We start from the raw sequence: 25,202 nt of genomic DNA, 5'->3' as shown, positions 1-25,202 counted from the left end.
GTGTGACTGAGAACTGAAAATGCAGAGCAGTGGTCCTCCATGTGAAGGAGAGGAGAAATTGAGCAAAGAGCACATCACTGATCCCTCAGCTCCCACTGGGAGTCTCTTCCTTCCTAAAATGTAGTGTGGTCGGGGCTGGAGAGGCAGCTCAGCTGTTCCGAGCAATGGCTGCTCTTGCAGGGAACCCAGGTTTAGTTCTCAGCACCCAGAGTATCTCACAGGTACCTGTTCCTCCAGTTCCAGTGTCTGATGCCCTGTTCTGACTGCAGACATACACATACACTTATGCACACTCACACTTTCACACACCTCACACATACAAACACATCCTCACACACTCTCACACACGCACACACATACTCACGAACACACATGCTTACACACACTCAAGGTGTTCAGTTAAAAATGTAGATAATTCAGTTGACAAAGTGAAGCTGTTCTTTCCATAAGAAGCCAATTCATGAGCACAGACGTGAGGCTTGAAATTCAAAATAATTTAGTAACTTTTCAGTAAACATTTAGTGTTCATTAAGACAGTACATTACCTGTGGATGTGAGATAGCAAAGACTGAAAAGCTGTCACCATCTCAACCAAGAGACTCAATGTAGATACACTGAGAGCACAGCCACCTGTCTGCCGCTCTAAGTGTTAAGTAGCTGTCCTCCATGCAGTGAATGAGGCCCGTAGCTCAGTTGACGGGACATAGAAATGCCAGAGGAACAAGTGCAAGGATATTACAAGACAGCAACTAGACAGATCCAGAATGTGAGTGGCCTTTCAACAGCCAGCGTCGTGAAAAAAACAAAAGAATTAAAAAGACTCCAGGGAGAAAGGGGCCATTCCAAATCACAGAAAACACGGAGAAAAACTAGGCCTGCACCCAGAGAGAAACCCAAGTTTTGTAAAAGCCAGTGATAAAATATTTTAGAAAAACTAAGCACCACTATGGAAACCATGGGAAGTAATGTTAGAAAATAATTTTCCAATTTAATTTTAATTATTTAAAAATACTTGACAATGACACCCTGATCTGATGATCTTTATACACCTAAACATAGAGATAGGTAAAGACAGTGAAAGATAAATAAAATTAAAACTAAAAACATTGACAAAAACATGCTGCTCAATTTAGGCAATTTATTAATTCTTTTTTAAATCTCTGTAAATGTTTGTAAGATTACTTAAGGTACTTGTGTGTATAGTATAGACTTTTAGGTCTATTATAATTATAAAAGGTTTGGCTTTTACTCAAATCTTTTGGGGCTTTAAGTTTTTTCAGATATAAAATACAATTACATTAAAATTATTCATGATCCCAAGTTAAACAAAGAGCAACCATTCTGATTGTGTTACAAACTTATTTTGCACATCAAATAACAAATGTCTATGACTGACACATGAACATTATTGTTGGGTTTCCATCCTTAACTCTAGAAAGCAATGAGTGGTCTTAGGATTTACAGCTCCTGAATTCAGATTTCTGATCATTTTTGGACCTACTGTTCATTCCTTGAAGGAAATTTTTCTTTTTTAGTAACATGGACACAGAAGTGTTGAGGCCCATTGCTTATTAAATTACACTGAATTCACAGAATAAAAATGATTGTGTGTGTGTGAGAGTGCCTGTGTGTGTGTGTGTCTGCCTGTGTGTGTCATCTGTGTGTCTGAGTGTGTGTGTGTGTTTTCCTGAGGGTGCCTGCATGCAGGTAACGCTTGTGACATCTGAGTGAATATATTTTCAGGCTCATGGTGGTGAGTGACACGGTGTGCTCTCAGGCTGGCCTATCCACAGCACGAAGTCCTGTGTTTGCTTCTCATCTCCTTGGGGTCTCTAGTTATGGTCATGTAATCAGAAACACTTACACTGTGTAGGTGAAGGCAGCTGAGATCCCCTGGAATAATGGAAGTGACATTAATAACATTAAATGTCATAACTCTTGACAAGCTGATGCAAATGAGTAGCTCACTAAGCAAGCAAGGGAAGGAAAATCCCTGAATATATTTTTCTTTAAAGGGTCTGCAGTATTCGAAAGAAATAAAGAAGGAAGGAAAGAGAGAGGGAGGGAGGAAGGAAGGAAGGGAGGGAGGGAGGGAGGAAGGAAGGAAGGAAGGAAGGAAGGAAGGAAGGAAGGAAGGAAGGAAGGGAGGAAGGAAGGGAGGAAGGAAGGAAGGGCAGACAGACTTATTCTGCCAAGATGGAAGCCAGGAGTGCAGGTGAGTTATCCTGAGTCACACTGCTCCAGTTAGTCAACTCTCCCAGCTGCAATCATCTCACTGTGCAACAGAAAATGTTTGATATATGGAGTATGCAAATGTTTCTTTTATTTGCACCTCTCTCTTCAGATTTCACCTCCACTTTCCCTTAATCTTGTCCTCCCACCCCAAGCTAGTGTGATTGACAGGCAGAGGGGACAGGCTAAACACTCACAGGCCTCTGCCCTTCTTTCTCTCAGAAATGTAACAAAGGAGCCCTAAATGAAGCAGGTCCTAGCCTCCCCCTTCTGATGTCACAACAGATTTTGCAGCTCCTTCTGATGTGGCTCCCAGCTCTCTCATCTCCCTGGCCTTGTCAGGAGTTGCCATCATGTAGAAAGGTACACAGTATTTTGAAAGGATTAGACGATAAAACACAACTCAATCCTGTATAAAAGAGAGGCAGGGCTGCGAGGAGGGGGCAGCTGAGGTAGTGTGGCTCGTACAGAGAGAACAGCAAACGGGTGGAACTCCTGTGCTGCTGAAGCAGAAGGGTGAGAATTATAGCTGACAAATATTTACCTCCCCAGGGGAGATGGTGGGGTGAAGGCAGAGGAGGGGAATTAAATGGATGCTTGCAACCTAACCCTTTAGAAAGTCTGGATGCAGGAGAAAAAGAAACCAATATTGTCACTGTCTTCAAAGGGAAGAATTAAAAACAAACAAACAAACAAAGCAGAGCTGAGCAAGCTAAGTCCTGGGACTGTGGGGAGAAATTCTGCACTCCTCCCCTTCTCCTCCCTGTAAGTGATCTCCAAAAGTCAGGGAACACAGGTCCCACAGGATCTGTGTGGCCCAGCCGTTCATTTCAGAGGGAGGAATTACTATCCTGCAGACACTCACTTCCCTGCTTCTCTGCACAGCCAGCAAGAGAAGAAGGCCCCATGATGCGCAGCCCTGTCTGTGACGGCATCTTGTGGCAGAAAAGCCTTTGGCCTTTGCTCACTGTGCGCCCATGCAACACCATTGAGCAGAGAATGTGTTCTTTGCAAACTAAGGATAGTCGAAGTGAGCTGTGCACAAGTCCATACAAATAACATGGCTGATGATCCCAGACAGCGCTTTTGATTGTTACATTCAGCTGACCATTTATAAACACCAGGTCAGGAAGGAAAACCTGAGGGCTGAAAATGCCTGGTTAAACATTAGAAATAAGTTTGGGTTTGCAAAGAAAAAGACCACCACTCCAACTGAAATTCCTAGACAAGACAAACTGTAGTGGAAGTTTTATATATATATATATATATATATATATATGTATATATGTTTTTGTTGTAATTCCAAGCGTGGTATTTGAGAATGATCTTTCCATAGCTGATAACAGCCTCGTGAGAGGCCTGTGATCTTTGCTAGATGATAAGAGCCTTGTGAGAGGGCACATGATCTTTGTAAGCTGGAAACTGCTTCATGCAGGGGTAGTGGTTTTTACAATCTGAAAAACATCCTGGTGCAGACTCTGAGGAGGTATAAATAGGAGGAGGAAGAGGAGAGAGAGGAGGGGATAAGGATTTGAGCCACTCCTGGAGAGAAACGCTTCAGAGAATGCTTACAGGAATTTGCTGGTGCTGGTCCTTGTTGCTACATTTACTTTTCCTGGATTGCTGGTTTGCTAAAGAGGTCTCCATCTCCTGTTCCTACTGACTTTCTTTCTCTTCTACCCAGGGTTGGGGAGGTGAAAGGGAGGTAAAGGTTTAAGGAACCACAAATAAAGTAGGTTTAAAAAAAAAATCAAAGCCTACGGCAAACTTTATTCTTGATTAAGAAGGTATGCTCAGAAGAGCAAAAGGCACAGACAGGAAGCATAACTCAGGTGACATGACCACTGTGTATTTCCCCCTTGGCTGAGGAGTAATTTCATTGTTTATTTATTCTATTCTGAAAAAACTGGCACACAGGAAATGAGGGGGAAAGAAGCCAGCCACTTCCATCAGAGAATGTATCAGGATTTTGTGGTTTTCTGGGTAGGAGAATTAAAACTTTAGAATGAAAGTCTTATAAACCAGAGATATAAAAAGATTTAAATTTTCTGTCTTAAACACAGGTTTATAGAATCCTGTAGAAAAGACTCATATTTAATGTTTCAGTCTGTGGAAACAGTGGTAGGGAATGGGGATGGAGGTGCTACCAGGGCAGAGTATTTGACAGAACTCAAGAGCGCCAACACTGAACAAGTCATTTGTACAATCGAGAACTTCGAAGTAATAGTGATGCTCTTGCCATTCTGATGGCTGATTTCAAGGTTCATAAGGGACAAATGGAGAATGTATTCAGTTGTTTGTCCAAGGTTGCTAGTGGGGTGGTATGTGCATGCCATAATTTAGGGGAGAAGCCACATGAGAGGATAGGGGTCCACGCCAACCTGGACTGCCACAGTCTGAAATGCCTGGCTACTGTTGGCAGCCCTGAGTGTGAACTCACATGCAGGCTCTGCAGACAGATGAAGTGCTGCACACTCAATGACTACCCAGCAGCATATCAGCACCCAGATCCTGTTGTCTAAGTAGCACTGTAATAAAAAGGCTTGAGAGTGAAGACAGAGGGTAATGCAAGGGATGAGGCCAAAATGAGTGTGGAGTGCCTTCCCAAAATTGACGGCATGGTGAAAAGACTCGGAAGAGTATGATGGCCCTGCCTGGAACAGGCTAACTTTGTCAGGATTGCCATGCAAGTCATGATCTTCCCTGATTAGTGTTCTGGAACGAACACTGCTCCCGCGTGAGACCCTCAGGACACCAGTACCAACTGCTCAGAGAAGGATCCCTGACTGAGGCAGAGAAGAACTGGGCACCATGCAGAGTGGAGAGAGCACAGTGAACAAGAGGCTGTTAGAGAGTGAACAATGTCAAGGGCTCAGAAGAATGCCCTTTGAATTTACACTGAAAACTGCGCGTAAAAATGCAGCTCTTTTCTCACTGACTTCGGCACTCAACACTGTATGGTGATCAGGGCAAGTACTGAGCAACATTTCTGATCCTAGTTCATCCTGGAATAAGCCATCTTGCAAAGCCAGTCTGTCTACAAGGCCTAGTCCTGAAGGAGAATGTGCGCTGAAGACAGCACAATTATGAGGTCAGTGATGCAAAGCATGTGTGTCCACACGCAAACATACATAGTTACAGTCTAAAAGATGAAGGACTTTCCCTGAGACTCTGAATGAATAAAGACTCACAGATCTACACAAGAGCTTACATGACCACTGTGGTGATCCAGTGGTTTTCAAGGGTGACTAAATGTGAGATCCATGGTGTGAGTGGCTGCTCCACTCTGCCTCTCTAGGGGCTGTCCTTTCTCTTATGTGATCTCCTTAAGTAGCATCAGGTGTTTGCATTTTTATGAAAGAGAAAAAAAATCCTTCATGAATGAGTTACTGAGGCCTCTGAAAACAAGGAGAGTCCTTGGGAAGCCTGATGCCCTCTGATTTCTATCAGCCATGCTATGGTAACACTGAACAGGATATATGGGCATGAATGAGAAAGTACCACCCTGTATTAATACCCAGAGTCATATTCTTTTTTCAAAAGATGTGTGCACTTATACACACAACAGATTTATGTAAAGTTTAGATTTATACAACCTTAGTTAATGATCAGAACAGGAGTATTAAGCCTAGACCTATGCACCATAAGGTTACAAATCATATTTGATGCTTTTTGATTGTGTTTATAGAAGTGTGTCCTCTTGATGCTAGTACAAGGGAGCATCCTGTCCAGGGATGTGACAAAATTCAGGAGCAGTGAATTTATCTTATTTCTAGATTATCTCTCTAATACTCCCTCAAAATTTCAACAAGACAGTTCCAATAACAGCTTAAAACAGCAGAAATTGCAAATCAAGTATATTCTGCTGCTGCAAAGGAGGTTGACTCATATTGAGTATTTTAAGCCACTTCCTTCCCAGCCCGTCTGTTGTCATAGGAAGCAAGGGCTCACCTATGGACACTTCAGTCAGAGGCATGGTTTGTCTGACCCAGGAGCAGAGGTCAAACTTTGGAAACTACATAAAGGTCCATTTTCTCTGTGTTTACTGAGCAACCAAGGAATGTCTTTTCCACCAGAAAACAAAACAGAGAAAATGCCCCTTCTTGCAATCTTGCCATCTACCAAATGGTAGGGAGAAAGTTACAGGTATGATTTAGAAACAAACAAACAAAACCCTGGCGTTTAGGCAAATGTGAGAGAGTCTATGACTGAGAAGAGAGAGTTACCTCCTGGTAGTTGGGTGAATTCTGCTTCCTCTCTTCCTTGAGACAGGGTAAGCAACTAGAATACGGCTTGGAGTAAACAACGTGATTCTTTCTTTAAACCTTGCCGAGTGTGTGAGGGCAGGAATCACAGAACATCATACCCAGGGAGTATAGAGTTACCTAAGCAACTGGATTTTACACGATGGAGGATTTAGAGCCAAGATAGCTAGCCTGGGGACATGGCTAGGGAGTTGTTAAAATCAGCTCAGAGGTGAGCAGGAGGATTCTAAAGAGGCCACATTGTCCAAAAAGAGGGCTGAAGGCAGGTGGGTTTACGATGTGCCTGGTGGCAGCAATTACAGAATGGCAGCCTAGAGCAAGCCAGGGGCATCCGTCATAGCCACAGCCACTCACTTCCCGAAACAAGTTGTAATGTCTGTTTATCATAGGGTTTAATTCCCCAATGGAGGGAACAAAGGCAAGTATCAAAACAGAGCAAATTTTTTTGACACTAGGAAGTGAAGCAAGGGACTAACCTCTCTCAATCCAGTCTTTGTTAAAATAAACTCTCGCCTTAGCAGCTCATTCAAGATGTCAGTCAAACCCCACACATTAGCACGAGGAAGGGCAGGGCAAGCCACTGAAGCTGCAAAGGAAACAGAGCAGAACATGAAAGGGGAAGTGATTCCAGGTGACTTTCCTCCTGGGGCAGAGGCAGATGCAGGGGACACATGGGCGGAAGGAGGAGCAGTGGTGTCCTGTTGTGCCTGGTTTGGTTTGCCGGGCTTTCATCAGTAGGTGCATGGGTGTCAGCACATGTGAGTAAATCTGGGAGCTTGTGGAAAGGGAGAGGGCTACATCCCACGGAGGCAGGAAGCCCTCCATATGTTCATTAACAACCAAGGTTTTCCTCACTTGGAGAATGAACTGTAGCCATGTTCCCTTTTTACAAACTTCTACCTGTTCTGGATCTATGGCCGTGGTATAATAACTAAGGACAAGTTCAACCTGGATAATGGAAGATGCTTCTAACTGTCACTCTGTGTGGGCTGGATTTTACGCAACTCTGAGGTAAGCATGCGACTGTCACCTAGATATAGGTCCCAGGTGGGGTGGGGACGGAGAGGAGAAGCTGGATTGCAATGGAAATAAGCATGGTTTTCAGGCTTACATGCTGCCATTTTCCTGTTGGCCTTTGGTCTACACATTCAAGGAGAGTGGTCTACAAAGGTCCCATGTTTGACATCTTATCCCATGGGAAGTACATTCTGAGCATTCACACTTGCTGCTACCTGTGAGGACTGTGAATCTTTCTCAGCTGAGGAAAAACAGTAAATAAAGATGTTCCAAGAGGACTCTAAACACAGGCCTAGAAGTGCAAGGAACTCAAGCACATCTCACATTATAAAAACCTGAGCTCACCTCAACAATGTAAAGACCCTGATCCCACCTGACAGTGTGAAGACCCTAAGCTCATCTCACAGTGTGAAGACCTTGAGCTCATCTTGCAGTGTGAAGGCCCTGAGTTCGTCTCACAGTATGAAGATCCCCGAGTTTGTCTGATTTCTGTAGCTATACAAATGTCTTTCATTTTTACTGATTCTCTCTGACTAATCTGATAATCTCTGCACTTCCTCTTCCAAAACGAAGCATACTTTACACTCAGCTCCTCAGCTGCCTTCTACAGTCCTGCTGTCCATGTATGCTAGAATGTGCCATGAATTCACCCAAACCTAAAGGCTCAGAAACTACAGCTTTTGTTCTAGTTTCTTTCAAGCAAGTGACAGTCAATAACGGTACTAGAGAGGGCTTGTATTGAAGAACACATTATGAACATACTTTACAACCAACGGTATGCTCAAGGGACCTGAGAATACTGTCTCCATGCTACTGACTTCCAGCCTCAGGAACACATATGTCATAGCCAGGAGCACAGGTTTTGCCTCATGGTGATAGAGACCAGAAGCCACAACCGGGATCCTTGTTTAAAAACACTGTCTGAAGTGCAGGCCAGAGAGCTCGGCAGAGACAGGTGCCTGCTGTCAAGCCTGATGACCTGAGGACGCACAGGTGGAAGGTGAGAACTGGCTCCTGCAAGTAGTTCTCTGACCTCCACACACAAGTTTTTAGGACACAATGCCTTGGGTGAATTGTTGACCTCTAAAAGTTGTCAATTCCAGTTGTTTAAAGCTACGAACATTCTAGTACATGAACAGGTACTTGGGCCCACAGTTATTGCTATCAGACTCCCCCCATGACACCTCAAGTGGAACAATCTGGTTCACACACTGTTCCTCTGTTTTCATTCTTCGAGCTTGCTTTATTAATCCTATTAGCAAACAGAGGAAGTCTACAGAGGTACAATGCTGCTGTGTGATAGTTTGCAGTACCAGGTAGGCCAGGGACTTTTGCAAAGCAGACTTTGAACCGGGCTCTGACACCTTGGCAGCAAAAGTCAGCATCCAGGCCTTGCAAGCCCCAGGGAAAGGGGGAGTCAGGCCATCAGAATTCTCTGGAATAGCAGTAGTGACCATCTCATGACTCCCACCTATGCCAACTAAACATATAGAATATGCTACAAAGACAGTCTTATGTAGTGAAATCACCAGCTTCATTAAGGACTGGGCACATTTATTTATACCTTATTTATACCCCAGATCCTTAACTGTAGGCTACATTAATGAATGTAGGGCTTGCGAGCTGTGGGATCCTTTGAGCCAGTCTGGACAAGAGGAAGGGTGAGATGTCTACAAACTCTGAAAACCCCATCTTGAGACCGACAGGAGACCACTCCCTTCCTGCCCTGGGCCTGCATGCCCTGGCCCAGGCAGCCTTTCCAACTCCACCTCTGTCACCCTGAGGTAGTTGTAGTCACATAGCCTGGTGGCCAGGTTTCAGGTTAAAACTTTTTATTTCCTTGTGAAATAAAATTAAAATTCCTCTTCATGCAAATGAAGCATCCCCAGTGCCTCAGCCTCAGCCAATGATGCACACTGACCCAAAAACCCCTACCAACTTCTCCAAGGTCTATATAGCCCTTATCTGCTCCCCATCCTCATCCTGACCCCCCAATCAAGTAGAGCTGTTTCACAGAAAACCATCTCAGAGAGGCTGGTCCACACTCACCACCAACACCCATTGGGCTAAGCTTCATTCCTTCCGGTTCAGCCCGGTGCACGACAGTGCCTGGGCAACCTGAATCCAGAAGCAGAACCTGCCATGGCAAACAAATATGGAGGTCATAAAAAGAATATGGAAACAGCAAAGTATGTCTGAACACATAACAATCAAAACTTAATTGAAAAATCAAATGCGTAATGAATCAGGTGTCTTCAGCAGAACTCATTCTGCGTTGTCTCTAAGGAATTCACGGTGTCTTCCTTTCTGAACACAGGACACCAGCACCTTCCACTTCCACCTTCAGGCCGCTGCACCACCTGCCAACAGACACTGATCCCACTAGATTTAAGATCATCCACTGTTACAAACAGCAGCGTTTTTACTACATAAAAAGGTTTCAGATCTTATAGGAACACAATGCCTTCAAAAGGGAAAATGCAGACTTGAAACCAAAGTTATCGTTAAGTATCACACCACTTCATCTTTCAGTTGTATTATGATAAAATATTTTATTTTAAAAATTACTGTTTGAGTTAGTGACTCTAATGTCATTAAAAAAAAATGACAGGAGCTGGGTGATATGACTCAGTGGTAAGCAGTTTGCCTCACAAGCGGGGACACCAGGGGAGACCCTCAGTCCACACTCAGACTGGCAGACTGCTGAGCAGAGGAAGGTGCTCAGTGAGATAAACAGTGAGGAACAACACTGAGATTGCCCTCAGGTGTGTCTGTGTCCTGCTTCCTGCCACCTGGATTTTGTCTTGGCACTAGGACAGAACTTCTGTCAATCTCTAAAAAGATCCTAAACGTGCTTCCGCCATTTTGTACTGTGCTTATGGAAGCGATGTTCTCAGTGCTGGCATTCGTGAAATCAGAGTGCTGATCAATTCTGAAAATACTGAAGATTCTTACACATTGCCGTATCTAAAATTCAGAACATGTTTAATTATTGTACAAAAAAATCCCAAACATATCTGTTTACCTAAATATGTGAAGTGCCTATTTAGGATGCAAATTAGCTTTTGTCTTTACTAATAGTAAAATTATGTTTATCAGTAAATATTTGAATCATGTGGCTATTTTACATATTTATAGACCCAGGGTTGTTAAAATTTCTCATATGAAAAGGTGTCACAGAGGGAAAAAGTCTAAGTACATCTGCCTGTTGAGCTTCGAGATCACTGGCCTGGTTAAGCATCAAGGAGCTGTGCACAGTTTGCACTCATTGTGGTCTTTTGGGTAGAAATCGTTGAGTCATGTCCCAGGAGTACTTCTGGCTCACTACCACACAGACTCCTGAGATACTTCCAAGGACCCCAGAGAAAGATGTGACCCTTGCCCAGTCCTGCCTATCTGTCAAATTTGCCTGGTTTTTATCTTTAAACTTGCAAGGACACAATACATGAGCCCACAGAACATCAAGTGAAGATGGAAAACACATGATTTCTGGGCCATGAGGATTCAGAAGAGAACCCCAACAGGGCAGGTACAGGTCTGCTTCAGGGAGAGAAATTCACCATCCTGTACTGTTTTTGATTCACAGGTTTTCCAAGCAGCTCTGGGCTCTCCTGCTTTCCTGTGGTATGTATGTGTGTGTGTTTGCGTATGTCTGTGTGTCTCTGTGTATGTGTCTGTCTGTACATGTGTGTGTAAGTGTCTGTCTGTGTGTCTCTCTGTGTGTGTATGCATATGTGTGTTTGTGTGTGTGTATGTATGGGTATACATATTGGTGTACAGAAAAGTGCATATGGAGGCCAGATATTGACACTGGATATCTTTCTTAATCACTGTCCATCTTAATCTTTGCACACTCATAGTATATCTGTCCAGCTACTCTGACCTTGGGGACCCACTCGTCTCCCTGTGCAGTGCTGGGGTGTCAGGCATGTACCATAGAAGCTGGTTTTCATTTGAGTCCTGGAATCTGAATTTAGGTCCTTTGTATCCACAGCACATACTTTACTGAGTCACCTCCATCCATAGCTCTGGGTTTTGTTTCCTTGTTTTCTCTGCATCAGGGACAAACACTGGACACAACTAGAGAGGGGTAGCCTGAACATGGTGAAAGAGGAGAAATTCCAAAGGACAGGCACCCGACAGCTCCAACTGAGCACAGGCAGCCAGCACTCTCGGTCAGTTCCCAGCAGGATACAAGGCTTTCCTGATCTTCACACTCTAAGTCAGGCAGCACAAGGGGAGGAAAAGGAGTCACTTTCCCCAAGCACAACGCATTCCCTTAAGGAAAGGGACAGAAATTATACAGATTTGAAGATTTGGAAGAGAAAATGGGCTCTGAGAAGGGCTTGATGCTTATTCTCTTGGAAGGGGAATTTGAGAGAATTTCCAAGGAGAGAGACAGCAATAGGCCACTTGTCTTCAGGGACCAGGACTTGTGGGGAGTACAGGAGGATATGGGGGCAGAAGGTGCGTCTAGCCAATGTAGACCTTCCTGGGAAGGTACACGTGTACACACACAGGCCGCACTGCATGCATACAAACCATGCACACACACACTCACACAAGGCACAGCTTTTTCTCGTACCCACACCACTCACAGAGACTACTTTGAGAACCCTGGCCAAAACAACTTAGCTCCATCCCTAACACATGCCAGTCCTTGCCCAGCTCTGGTGTCTCCTCCATCCAAAGTGGGCCTTGTTAGCCTTTGTGGTAGTCATCAGTGTCCGGGATTTGCACCCTCTTCCGGTGGTGTCAATGTGATGCTCCACTGAAGTTAAACAGGGAACAGAACCAACACCATGAGTGACATTTAAAATCAGCAGGGCCCTCATCTGATGGCAGCAAAAAAAAAAAAAAAAAAAAAAAAAAAAAACACAACTGAGTCAGATGCAATAGCAGGCTCTTGCTAATGATCAAGGTGACCTCTGACCCGGTGAGTGAATGCCAAGAGGACCCTGTTTAAGAAGGGACAGTGAGCCTGTACCTTTGAACAGCACTTGTTCATAAATCACCACATTTTCCTAAGCTGACACAACTTTACTTTCCATTAATCCCAAACCACTTTCTGGTTTGGTAGTTAGCTTTCAAACTGTCAAGGCATTACTGTAACTGCGAATGAACTTGACTAAAGGGAAAGCAGCCGCTGGCGATCTGGTTCCGATTTGCTTCTGTGATGAGGAAAGTAGGTGGTGTCAAATCCCAGGGGACCATCCAGCAGCTGAGCAGGCAGGATGCCAGACAGAAAGGAGGGCTGAGAGAATAAACCCCATGCTTTGGAGGCACAGAAGGAACCATTGTGTCCCCAGCAGAAAGCTTTCATTGCCGCCTGCCAGAGCAGGGGGCAAGTCTTCAGAGACACTCAGTTTACCCTGAGGAGGGTGACATGTCAGGGTGTATGTGGTACACCTGAACATAGTATGTCGTTGTTGGATTCCAGGGAGGATGCCACAGGATGCTACTGTGGACTCAGATTAGAACGCTGTAGCAGCTGCCCTGGAAAGGCATTAGGTAGAAACATTTTCTCCCCTAGAAAAACTATGAAGTTTGTGTGTGTGTGTGTTTGTTTGTTTGTTTGTTTTAATGCGGAGTTGTTTACAGAACATGCTCTCGAGGCACTTCCTTAAAACTTGTCCTCATGACATTGTTGGCAACCAGTGAATGTGTGTGTATATGCGTGTGTGTGTATTTGTGTATGTGTGCACATACCTGCCTATCACATACACAGGCAAGAAGTAGACTTCATATCCTCTTCCATCACTATCTATTCCTTACAGGTAAGGTCCCTTCCTGAACACAGGACACCTGTCTTGACTCAGCTAGAAGAGAGCAAGCCCAGTGACCTGTCTACCTATACAACCCAGTTCCTGGTGTCACTGGCATTTACAAGTACGTCTGGCCTGTTACCTAGGTTCTAGTGTCCGAACTCTACTCCCCATTATTGTGAAACAAGTACATTCTGCCATTGCCATCTCTCTAGCTCAGGGCACTTTCTAATTTCTTATGGCTTTCTTGGGATCTTCTGTTGGGCAGCATTTGCTGGCCACTGAATCTCCCTGAGATATACATCAGGTCAACTTGAAGCTGGTCTGCCTGCTGATTGAACTTGCACTGCTGGTGATGTCCTGTTCTGTGAGGAGGGGAGATTGGAGGCACTGGATAAATGAGCAGTAGAAGTGGCTTGGTGCCAAGCTCTTGCTCCAAATCTCACAGTGTGAAGCTCAGACAGGCCTTATAGAAAAGTATAACTTAACTCAGATCTTCAGCCCTGTCTCCCAAATGTTCCCAGCTTTGGGATGATCCTGGTAAAGAATCAATTTCATGTATTTACTTGACTGGGTCAAAGAACCTAGGTATTTGGTCAAACATTACAAAAGTTACTATGAACACGTTTCTGGAGATCTAAACATTTGAATCTATAGCTAGCAGCAAAGCAGATCAACCTCTCAAATGTAAGCAGACCTTCCAACCAGGGAAAAGACTCTGTAACTAACTGAGGCCCATTTCCAGACATTTGTCTGATGTCCCCTGTCCAGTCATTTCCAGATGAGACAGAAGTTCCTTCCATGGCTTTTTGAGCTCACAGGCAGGGACACCTCTGAGTGTGCTGTGACATCTTGGCCTGGTGCTGTGAGCATGGCTGATCTGGGCTATAAGCTTAGAAAGGAGGCGATAACTCTGCTTATAAATGAAATGTGGAGCTCAGTAACTTCCATTCTGCTGCTAAAGCCCGCGGTGGAGACTGTGGCATAGCCCACTCTCAGGCATTGGTCTATTGGCTACTGGTACATAGGGACACAGTAACTCATGGTTTCCATATCTGTTGTCTGTGGATGAAGATCAAATTTGTCACCTCACACCTCCTACTCTGCTACTAACATTATCCCTGCATGTTAATGCTTTCTGGTATGAAGTCTGAGTAGTGGCACAGAAGGGTCTGTAAGTTCACCAGTTTACACTGGTGGAAGATTTCAACAAGTGCTTCTTGAAGTACATTAATTCCAGCATGTTAAAATTAAGGTTAAAAAAAAACAAAACAAAACACCTTGATTCCTGTTCCCTTGTGTGTTTGTCCCAGACCCAGGTGCTGTCTCTGTAGTGAGCTTCTGTCTTCTGAAAGCACTCTTCAGGCCTGGCCTGAGTTAACAGAGTGGGGGTGGGGCATGGGCAGCTCACACATTTGCTTCTGAGGACTGTCTCTCCATTATCCTTTCAAGGCTTTTAGTGGGATAATCACTCCCAGCACATTCTCAAACTGCCGAGGAGCAGCTGATAATGATTTTGAAATTGGGGCCTGTGATGGTCACTTCTACCTGTCAGCTTGGCTGATCTGTATTTTCCAGTTATTGAATCAAACATTTGTCCAAGCGCTGCTGCGAAGGTATGTGTAGATGTGGCCAACATTCACACTCAGCTGACGCTACAGAAAGGAAATCATCCCGGCAATCTGCCTGGGCCAGAGTCAGTCCTGTGAGAGAGCAGATGAAAGAGATGATGACATTCCATGTGTGCATACACTCTCCTGCACACTCAGTGTGCCTGTCTCTCTGGCACACCTGTCTTCCTGCTGGCTATCTGTTTCTCTATGGTGGTTTGAAAAAGAAATGTTCCCTTGACTGAGGGAGCTGGAAGGGTCAAGGACACCACAAGTCCTGTAGAGTCAAATAGCCTTGGCCCATGGGCTCTCACAGAGACTGAACCACCAAACAAAGAGCTTGCATGGTCTGGTCCTAGGCCCCTCTGCACAGATCTGCAGCTTGGTCTTCATGTGGATCCCCCAACAACTGGAGCAGGGACTGTCTCTGGCTCTGATGCCTCCTTTTGGATCCCTTTCCACTATCCAGGCTGTCTGGTCTGGCCTCAGTGAGACAGGATGCGCCTAGTTTTGCAAGGACTTAATGTGGAAGATCAGGTTGATACCCACAGGGAACTTCCTCCTTCTCTGAGGAGGAGAGAGGAGACTGGAGGGAGGGATGTTGAAGAGGGGACTGGAAGGGGAGGAGGGGGCTGCAATCAGGGTGTGAAGTGAATAAATAAAATCTTAGAAAATAATAAATGTTCTCCCATAGGCTCATGTATCTACATACTTGGTCCTCAGTTGGTGGCATTGTTTGTGGAGTATATTAGTTGATTTTCTGTTGCTGTGGGAAAAAAATGATGAAAAGCAAAGTTAGAGAGTTCACTTTGGCTTACTAGTCCAGAGGGGTGAGAGCTTACCACAGCAGGGCCGCTTGCAGTAAGCAGCAGGCACTGCAGCCTGAGCAGGGGGTTGAGTGAGCACACCTTGACTGACAAGCACAACACAAAGTGAACTGGGGGTGACATGGCCTTGAATTCTCCAAGCCCATCTTCAGCAACATACTTCTTCAAGCAAGGCCACACCCCATAACCCTCCCCGAGCAGCCACCAACAGGGAAAGCAAATGTTCAAATGCCCATAGAGGACATTCTCCCTCAACCAACCTTGGGGAGGTTATGGAGTCTTTAGGCCATGGTGCCTTGATGCAGAAAGTACTGGAGGGAGCAGAAAAGGGCATTGGATGCCAAGCAGCTACTTACAGGCCATTGTGGGCTTTTGTGTAGGCCCTGGCAAATGAACTCCAGCATTCTACAAGAGCAGCAAGTGCTTTTACCATGGAGCCAGCTCTCCAGAGCCATCTTAGCAGCTTCTTTATATGGGCCCTAAGGAGTGAAGTCAGGTCACCAAGCTCGAACAGTGAGTACCTTTATACACAATAGCCTACAGTCCTTATGTATAAACTTTATAAATGTCATACCAAGCTTGGACGGTGGGCTTTACCCACAGAGCCACTATACCGGGCAGTTCCTACATATAAAACTCTATAAACCTCATATGCATCTGTGGCCAGAGGAAAAAAAAGAGGAAGTTTGTTTTTCCCTGCAGTCCCCCCAGAGGAACCACTTTTGTCACCTTGTTGGACGGTGTCTCTCCTTTGTGGACAACTGAGGCTGATGGAGGGGTCTTTGCGCCAGTAGAAGGGCTTTTCGCCCTGTAGCTCTCGGTGTTCTCAGAGGCGCAACACCTTTGCCCTGGATGTAGCTCTTCGGCTACATCCTAGCCTGGGAGCTCCTGCCTCAATCTCAGCAAGGAAGGCAGAGGCACCCAAGGGCTCACCCTCACTGTGCTTGCTCCCTGCTGAGGCTCACCTTCCATCTTGATCTCATATTGTGACACCTCTCCCTTTGTAAAGTCTACAGCAGTGTCCTGGAGCCCACTGCCTCTTCTTACTTCTCAGGTTGTACACTCTTGAGTAACAAATTCATCTTCTGCTTTAAAAAAATATAATTTCCTTAGTTAAAATCTCATGTGGAATATAACTATAAATGCATGTAATTAATATTTAATACTTGGGGTACCTACTTTCTTTTCTGCGATGGAGCCTGAATCCAACTTGTACATGCTAAGCAAGCAGTCTCCGTGGTTGGTTCACTCCTCATTTCCTCCACTTTCTGCCTCTTGCTTTAACACTTGTTTAAAGGCAGGGTCTCACTAAGTTGCTCATACTGGCCTTGAATTCAGTTTGTAACCAAGGAGTATCTTGGATTTGCAACCTTCCTCTCCATCTCCTAAACTGCTGGATTACAGGTTTATAAGCCAAGTCTTCTGCTTTAGTGATTTATTTTTACACATTCACTTCATGTGTGCTTGCCAGTGTGTAGTGTTAAGCCTCACCTTCTGCATTCCACATTCCTCTACTTCATACTTTTGCTATGTTGCCATAAGCTTATCTGAGCCTTGTACTGCATAAAGCTAAGACCCACCCACCCTCACCCATCCAAAAGAACTCCCCAAGAGACTCATTCTCAGACCATGAGTCCTAGGACTTCAGAGACGTGGTCCAAATTCTACTGTCTTCGCTCAGTCTCACTCACTATCCAACCTCTTCTCTCTTTGCACTCTCCATCTCTGAGTTTCTCTGTATCGGACCATGCCCTATTATCCTCACTGCAGTGTTTTACAGAGGCAATGTCATCCGGCCACACCCCTGCAGGGTCATGTAGAGATGGCAGCAGGAATTGTGTTGCCCACTTCTGAGTCTCCACTGCCTGCCCCAGTCCCAAGAATCATACACAGACTTTGAATGATAGAACAACTGACCAGAGAAAACACAGATGATGTGATGGGAGACCAGGACAGGACTTTGAACGAATCACCTACAGGCACAACTGCTTGACTAGATGACCATGAAATGCTGACTATTCTGAAAGGAGTTATATATATTTTATCAGAGGAATCATTGAAACATGTTTATTTGGAAGTTTAGTTGAGAATACAGTACACTGACCTCTTCCTAAACATGCTCAGCAATTGACCACATGGCCTCTTTGCAGAGAAACAGTGAACACTTTTATAACTAGATATGACTATTCTTTCCAAACATTTGTTTAGTAAATATTCCTACATCAATAACCTTGTTACCATTTGGAAAGTTATTTTAAAGAAAAGCTACATGCTTCCACAGGACGTTTTGCCACTTAGACTTCCAGGATTGGTTCATCTGTTTTGTGGAAGCAAATAAAGTCCTCCCCCAGGGCCTGGAAAAAGCTTGTAACAATTCCCTCAAAGCTCAAAAACATTCTGGATCTTTAAAGGTTGCTCTTGGAAGGAACAGTGACAGGTGCAGCCCCTGGGAGAGTTCTATTTGGAGCAGTCTTGCAGCTTAGGGCATTTGATAGGGTGACATTGACTAGAACCCAGAGGTTTTTTTTTTTTTTTTTAGTTGGAGGCTGCTTGTATGACAGGTCCTGGTTTCTTCGGGCTTTCCCCATGTTGCCCATTGACTGTGACTTGGTGTTAGCAGCCTGTCATTGACTCATGTAATTAAGACCTGTGAGGTGTCTTTGAGACTGATTATATCTCCCCGGCAGAGAAAACACTCACCAATGATAATTGGTCTCTGACCAAAATGTTTAGTAAATAATTTAAGTTGAAACAAAGCACCTAATTTAAAAGAAGTTAAAATATTGTTATGGTAGAATGCGTTTTAATGAGCACACTCTTAACTGATGTGATAATAATTTTTCTTGAAACTTAATCTCTTTAAATAGTTGGAGCATGCCCAAGGACCATCATTAAGTATTAGGAGGTGAGAGAGAGCCATATGGTCACCTCTGAGGGACTGCAATGTCTTGATGGCACTCCATCTGCACAGTAACGATTTACTCATTTCATCAAGGACATAGGAAATTCAGAAGTGGACGCTTCTTGGAGAAAGCTCCAGTCTGAATGGCGTGATGCCACACATACTATCTGCAGCCACTTATTCATGGCAGAGTGCACTTGGGCCTGGTTAGACTTGCTAAGCTTATCGCTACAGCAGGTTAGACATCTACTCGGTAATGTACACCTTCCCTTTCTGAAGAGGGACTCTGTGTCTTCAGGATGACATCATCTGCTTTGCAGAACAGATCTTAAGTGGTTATTCCTACGTTTGTGAGCAACCCTGTTTTATGGTCACACACAGGTTATGCAAAGCTTGTCCTTGGGTGGTGAAATGAAGAGATTTTCATAGCTGAGCTGGATTTTATTGCCCCTCAAACAAAGTTTACTAATATCTGTAGTCAGAGGCAAAGGAATAATACATCTAGAGAGGATATAAGACGCCAGTTCTGTGTTCTTGCGTTAGTGCCCTGGTTACTTAAGCCCTAACCACAGCTCAGAGGCTCACTGCTCTGAACTGCTGGAATGGCTGTCCAGCTCAGGTCTCTAATGAGGCTGGTGGCACGCCTCCACTCCGACTGTGATAATAGCTACCTGTTAGGAGCTCTGCCTTAGTTCGTGTTTAGCTACCTAAGCCTGTAGCTTTTCCAACATCAGTCTGTTTACTGCCAAATCGGGTGCAAATTGCCAGTTGTCTATGCATTGTGCATTAAGTATTGTGAATCAGGGGAGTGACTGGCCTCAATCACTCAACCAGTGAGTGATTGAACACCATTCCAAACCCACGTCTTCTAAACTGAAAATGCCATCCTTTATGGCATCCCTTTATGACATCACTGCAAACATAACAAAGCCAGGAGAGAACATTTCATTGTTCTATTAACCTACGCTCTTTAAAGGCATGCCATTAAGATTGAAATTTTATTAAATCCATGATTATCACTAAATACTTTGGTGGTAAACTGTCCTGTGCTGTTTGGGATCACTGAGACGCTGCCCCTCCCTGTGTGACTGTCCCTTCATATTCCAGACCTAAGCATGTTTCTGTGAAATACTCCCTAAACCACCCTGCAACTCTATGACAGGGAGGGATGGGAACAGGAAGACAGCCCAAGAGTGAAGCCATTGTGTCCTTGATTATAGCTTCATGATGAACTGTTCTTCCTTTCTTCCTATTTATTCCTTTTCCTCGGTGTGCTATATACTTAATAAACTCACTCATTGAAAACAGACAGTCTGGCTATTATATATTAGTCTCTAGACTACACAGAAGAGGTCAATACCTTAAAACATATACCTTTTACTTTTAATATAAATTCTAAAATTAATTTTAGAATTTAACCCATAAATATATGCTATCTGTAAGTGAAAGACACAGCAAGGTGGGGGTAAGCACTTGTCTCCATCACTCTGCCTTCAGTGACTGTGGAGTGCTGCATGAATTTTAGCTATACTGCCTCTTGCATATTTTTAGGTAAAAGCATAATTTTTGCCTGTAACTTGCTTAAAAATTTACTTAGAACCCATAAAGCATTAGCTGGGTGTGCTGGCACAGGTTTAATCCTAGCACTCGGGGAGGCAGAGACAGGCGGATCACTGTGAGTCTGAGGCCAGCCTGGTCTACACAGCAGCTCGAAGACAGTCAAGGCTACACAGAGAACCCTGTCTCAAAAAACAAAGAAACGATTTTTTAGTAAATCCTTGACAATTCCACACTATATATTTTGATCACATTTATCTCTGCCTCCCTACACTCAGCTTCATGTTCCTTCTTGTTCTCTTTCTCTTTCTTCCCTTCTCTGTCCCTCCCTCCTTCCCACTAATTTCAGTTTGTGTCTGCCTACTCCTGCTAAAGAAGGGCTTACCCTCACGTGTGCTCAAAACTTGAAGTGCCAAGCCATTAAAAATGAGTCTCAGCATCTTCAAATGCCAGCATCTCCTCAGCTGCATATGGACTTTGTGCCACCTCCCTGCTGTGTGCTAGGGTTTCCTCAGGCTTGACCTGGCTTGTGCAGGTCTTGTGAATGCTGTCACAGTCACAATCTCTGTCTGTCCCTCTGGCCCTCACACTCCTCCTGAGGGAGGGGCGTGATGCAGGTGTCCCATTTAGGGATGAGATTTCTGAAGTCACTTGTTCTCTGCACACTGATCATCTGTGGGTCTCTGTTAACTAATGTCAGCTGCAAAGAGACTTTTAGTGTATAAATATTGAGAGATGCACTAATCTGGAGTTATAGTTCAGACAAAGACATTCAAATTTTTAAACATGGTAAGAAAGTCCATCTCTCTTATCAGTGTCACAGCCACAACTGTGACACTGAAAAGGCCACATGATTTTTGGGTGTTTGAACTTGGAAAGTTTCTCAGAGAAGCTTCAGGAAAGCCTCCTCATGCAGTCAAGTGTTGGGGAACGGGGCTTTAGACAATGAGCCCTTGATGTAGGACTTTAAAACTTCTCTTTAAGTGTTTTTAAATATAAGATCAGATTACTTAGGACTTGCATTTTTAGCACAATGAAAATCCTTTACTGACTGAAGGAAAAGCTGATCCACTCTGATAAGTGTGAATCCAAACAGGCCAGGGACTCAATGAGCATTCGGACTTCTGTTCCTTCCTCAAACTTGGTTATCTTTTGTGTTTTGTTTATGTTGATTTTTGCAACAAGGGCTCACTATTAAGACCATACTGGCCCTGGATTTTAATTTTTGTTTGTTGTTTGTTTTCTTGCTTCTGTTTCTTTAGTACTTGGATTATAGGCATGTGCCATCACACCCAGCTCTGGTGAGGTATGTGTCATTATCTATATATAATATATAGTGGAGTGTGTGTAGGATTAATTAAGTCCTCAGAGTCTGATTGCGTTTTGGAGAAAAAAATAAATAAATAAAATAAAGATTGAAAGCAAAACTGCTCAGGACCAGATGGCGGCTCCTTATTCCGGCGCCTGGAAGACCCAGTGTTCGCAGGGTGTTTGTGGAGTCTGTGTAAGGAGTTAACTATGTTAGGGGAGGGGATTATGAGTTAGTAGAGAGCTGATGGCAGTCCAATCATGCCATGCCCAGAGTCTGCTGAGGGGAGATCATGTGCCCACTCTGGATGGATTATGTTCCCAGTAGGACGGGAGTCTGCAGAGCTCCATCCTGATGGGCACTCAGGACCCACTCCATCCAAATACCCAGCCCCAGGCTGACCCTCTTCTCCCTAAACATGGCACCAAAGCTTCTAATGCACTTGCTCACAGTTGTTCACAGCACCGTTGCTCTCATCCAGCTTGTGTTAGGTCAGGAGTGTTGTCTTGAACTCCTTATGTCTGCAATTTCAGTCTTCGCTCAGTTTTCCCAGTGATTGGCTCAAGCCCTCTCCATGTTGTTGGTCCTTAGGGTCACGGAATCTGTCTGTCCTTCCTCATCCCACCAATTTCATCTGCCTCTGCTTCCATGCTCATTACTTACTTCTACTTGTTTGTGTACCTTCTCATCTTTACTTCTGCAGGGCACAAACTTCTATTTGCCCCACCTCCTTCTCCATCTCAGCCAGAGGCATGGATGACTACAAGTGTCCCTGAACATTGCATTAGCGATATCATAAGCGTTGCTGTATCACATTCTTGTCCCACTCCTCAACAAAGCATGTCTACTTTCCTATGCTTTAGTGTGAATCCTAAAAAAAAACAAAAAAAACAAAAACAAACAAACAAAAAAAAACATGAGCTGATTGAGATCTGTCTTAAGAGTGAGCACCTTTGACAATGGAGGATAATGTGGTATTTGGATTCCGAATTATGTCACAGACTTGAGAATGATGACCAAGAGCATCACATAGCCCAGTGCTATGTCTCCAGTTCCCAAGAAGCTTGTGCTATCCCAAGTCATGCACACTTGATCCTCTTGTGGAATATGTGGCCCTGGCCCCATCATCTTACTGACATTTCTAGGTTCTCCTGCATATGTGGATCTCTACCTGAAGAGTTCATTTCTGGTCAATTTCTAATAATTTTTAGTGGTTATTTTCAAGATTATCTCTGGTTAGAAAGCTGTGTATTGCCTGGTCTGTTGCATGTCACAACATATTTCAGCCATTGTTCAGGATGCTAGACTGCTGTCCCAAGTAAGGCTGTTTACTGTCACTGTGGCCCTGGTCTCTTTAGTCATGCAAGAATTTCATTTGAGTTAAGGGAAACTGCTGTGTTCAGTTTATCTCCTGCATGTTTTCTGAGCCCTACATTGTCATTATGTGCTTGGTAAAAATAATCTCATTAAAGTTCCTCAATGTCCATTTCTGGGCACTCTCTTCTTGTAAAATGTCAATGTCTTTGCTCCTTGAGGCTTCTACCCATTGCCCAGCATGGAAATGCAGTGAAGAGGTCTATACTTACAACCCAGGCATCACCATTGCTTGCCAACATTTCTCTTCAAGCAGTCAGGACAAATTCAGAAAACCTGCACTGGAACAGACAAATGAAGGATATGATCCAGAGAATCTGTGTGGTAGAGCAAGAAGGAGGGGGAGCCGACATCTCTCAAGTGTGTGTGTCGTGTGGGAACAAAGTCAGCAACCAAGGTGTCCACAGGACCACAGGGCTAGGGTGGCACTGGGACACAGTTCAGGGTCATAGTGAAGCTCATGGAGCTGAGGCTGAGCAGGTGGAGGGACAGTCCAGAGACACACCTGTGCACAGCACCAGAGCACAGGGCTACACTGATGGGCCCAGGAAGTGTCAGGGTGAGCAAAGCTCTGCTGGAGTGCTGTGTCCCCAGGGATACTCTCCAGCCCTCTACTGGGAGTGGGAGAGCCAAGATTCACAGATGGTAGTGGGAGACATACTGAACTTCCTAGCAGGACATGAGGACCTATGCCCAACTGAAGTAGGCACTAGCTAACAGGCAGCTACAGAGTCAGTCCCTGTACATGCTGCAGGACAGATGGGTTCCCTAAACAGGAGCACTAAACGCCTATTAATTAAACCCACCCATAGCCCTGCATAATTACAAATGATCCCCAAACACATAATTATTCATTGCTCATCCCGGGTAATTGCCTGTTGTATTTCAGCACCCAATAACAAGCAAGGGGAAATTACCTGATCTGGACACATTTGAGCAATTTTATGAACTTAGTTTTGCCAAGAGCACACACTTCCTAATCACAAGACTCATAAAATGCCAGCATTAAATGGAACTTAAAAAAAATTTTCTTGATTATGGAATGCAATCTGGCATAAACGGTCAGGCTGTATTATCTGCTGACCTCCGGAGAGTCACTTAGCCATCCCTTGAGGTTTTTCAGTCATGCTTTCTGAGCCTTGAGGTGAGGTAGCTGCACAGGGAACAGTTAGAAATAATAAAGAAAGATTGCCCATTGCTATTCCCAAATTGCCCCAAAATAACGGGGTATGCAAAAGTATGTTGGGGGGCACTGATACAGGCTCAGGCAAAATGGAGAGTGTTTCTAACTGCACAGTGATCTCTCATGATGTAACCTTCAGATTTGCTCTATTCATTGTCTCTGTTCACTGAAAAGGGCGTCGGGGAGTTTCCTCTGCACGGATAAGAAGGCTTCTTCTCTATCATGGTCCATGGTGTACACATTCACCACAAACCTCACTGGTTAGCTGGTTAGGAACCTCTGAGTGCCTCAAAGTGAAATTCTCAAAAACACTAGTATGCAGATTTTGAGTGACAACACTTCGTGGTTTGCATTTTTCCTTTTCTTATTATGAAGCACATGCATGAGATGCTGCCTAGATTACCAGCCAGATAATAACTTCAGTTCTCTGTGTGTCTGTGTATGTGTTTGTATATGTATCAGTAGTGTGTGAGTGTGTGTGTGTGTGTGTGTGTGTGTGTGTATCTGTGATCTTGGAGGTCAAAGGACAACCTCTGTTGTTGTGTCTCAGGCACCGCCTACCTTAATTTTGAGACAGCCTTTCTGACTAGGCCACCCAGCCAGCTCCAACATTCATGTGATGTCACCTCCCTGACACTGGGATTAGAAGCTTGCGTGACCATGCTTGGCTCTTCCCCTACAACCTCTTATCTGAGGTTCGACTGTTGTCATATGAATGATCTGATCTCTCTGAAGACATAAGGACACATTGTGGTGTTTGTGTTCAGCCTGTTGATTCCAAAGGGCAACAGTGGGCATTGATTTCCCTTCTTTTCACTGTAGTGAGGTTGAACATCTTTTCCTGTGCCTATCACATGCTTGGATATTTTCTCTGTCAATCATGGATAACCATTCAGGACCTAATCAAAATTTTACTTTCAATATAATATCCAGAGCTCTTCACTGTAGTTTATGTAATGAGTAGGGAAAATAAACTTTTTCTATTCTCATAGAAATTAATTTAATCTTTGATTTTATGTTATTGTTCCTTTCTTTTTCTTTTTCTTTCTTTCTTTCTTTCTTTTTTTTTTTTTTTGACTCAGAGTGCCTCATTTTGCATCCCAGGCAAGCCACCAGTTTTCCATCCTCAAGTGCTGGGGTCACAGGCATGCACAATGACAA

The sequence above is a fragment of the Psammomys obesus genome, unplaced genomic scaffold (genome assembly GCF_907164565.1).
Source record: "Psammomys obesus unplaced genomic scaffold, mPsaObe1.curated_primary_1811, whole genome shotgun sequence".
In the NCBI taxonomy this organism is placed as follows: domain Eukaryota; kingdom Metazoa; phylum Chordata; class Mammalia; order Rodentia; family Muridae; genus Psammomys; species Psammomys obesus.
The sequence above is the reverse complement of the archived record's forward strand: the minus strand, read 5'-3'. Positions refer to the sequence as shown.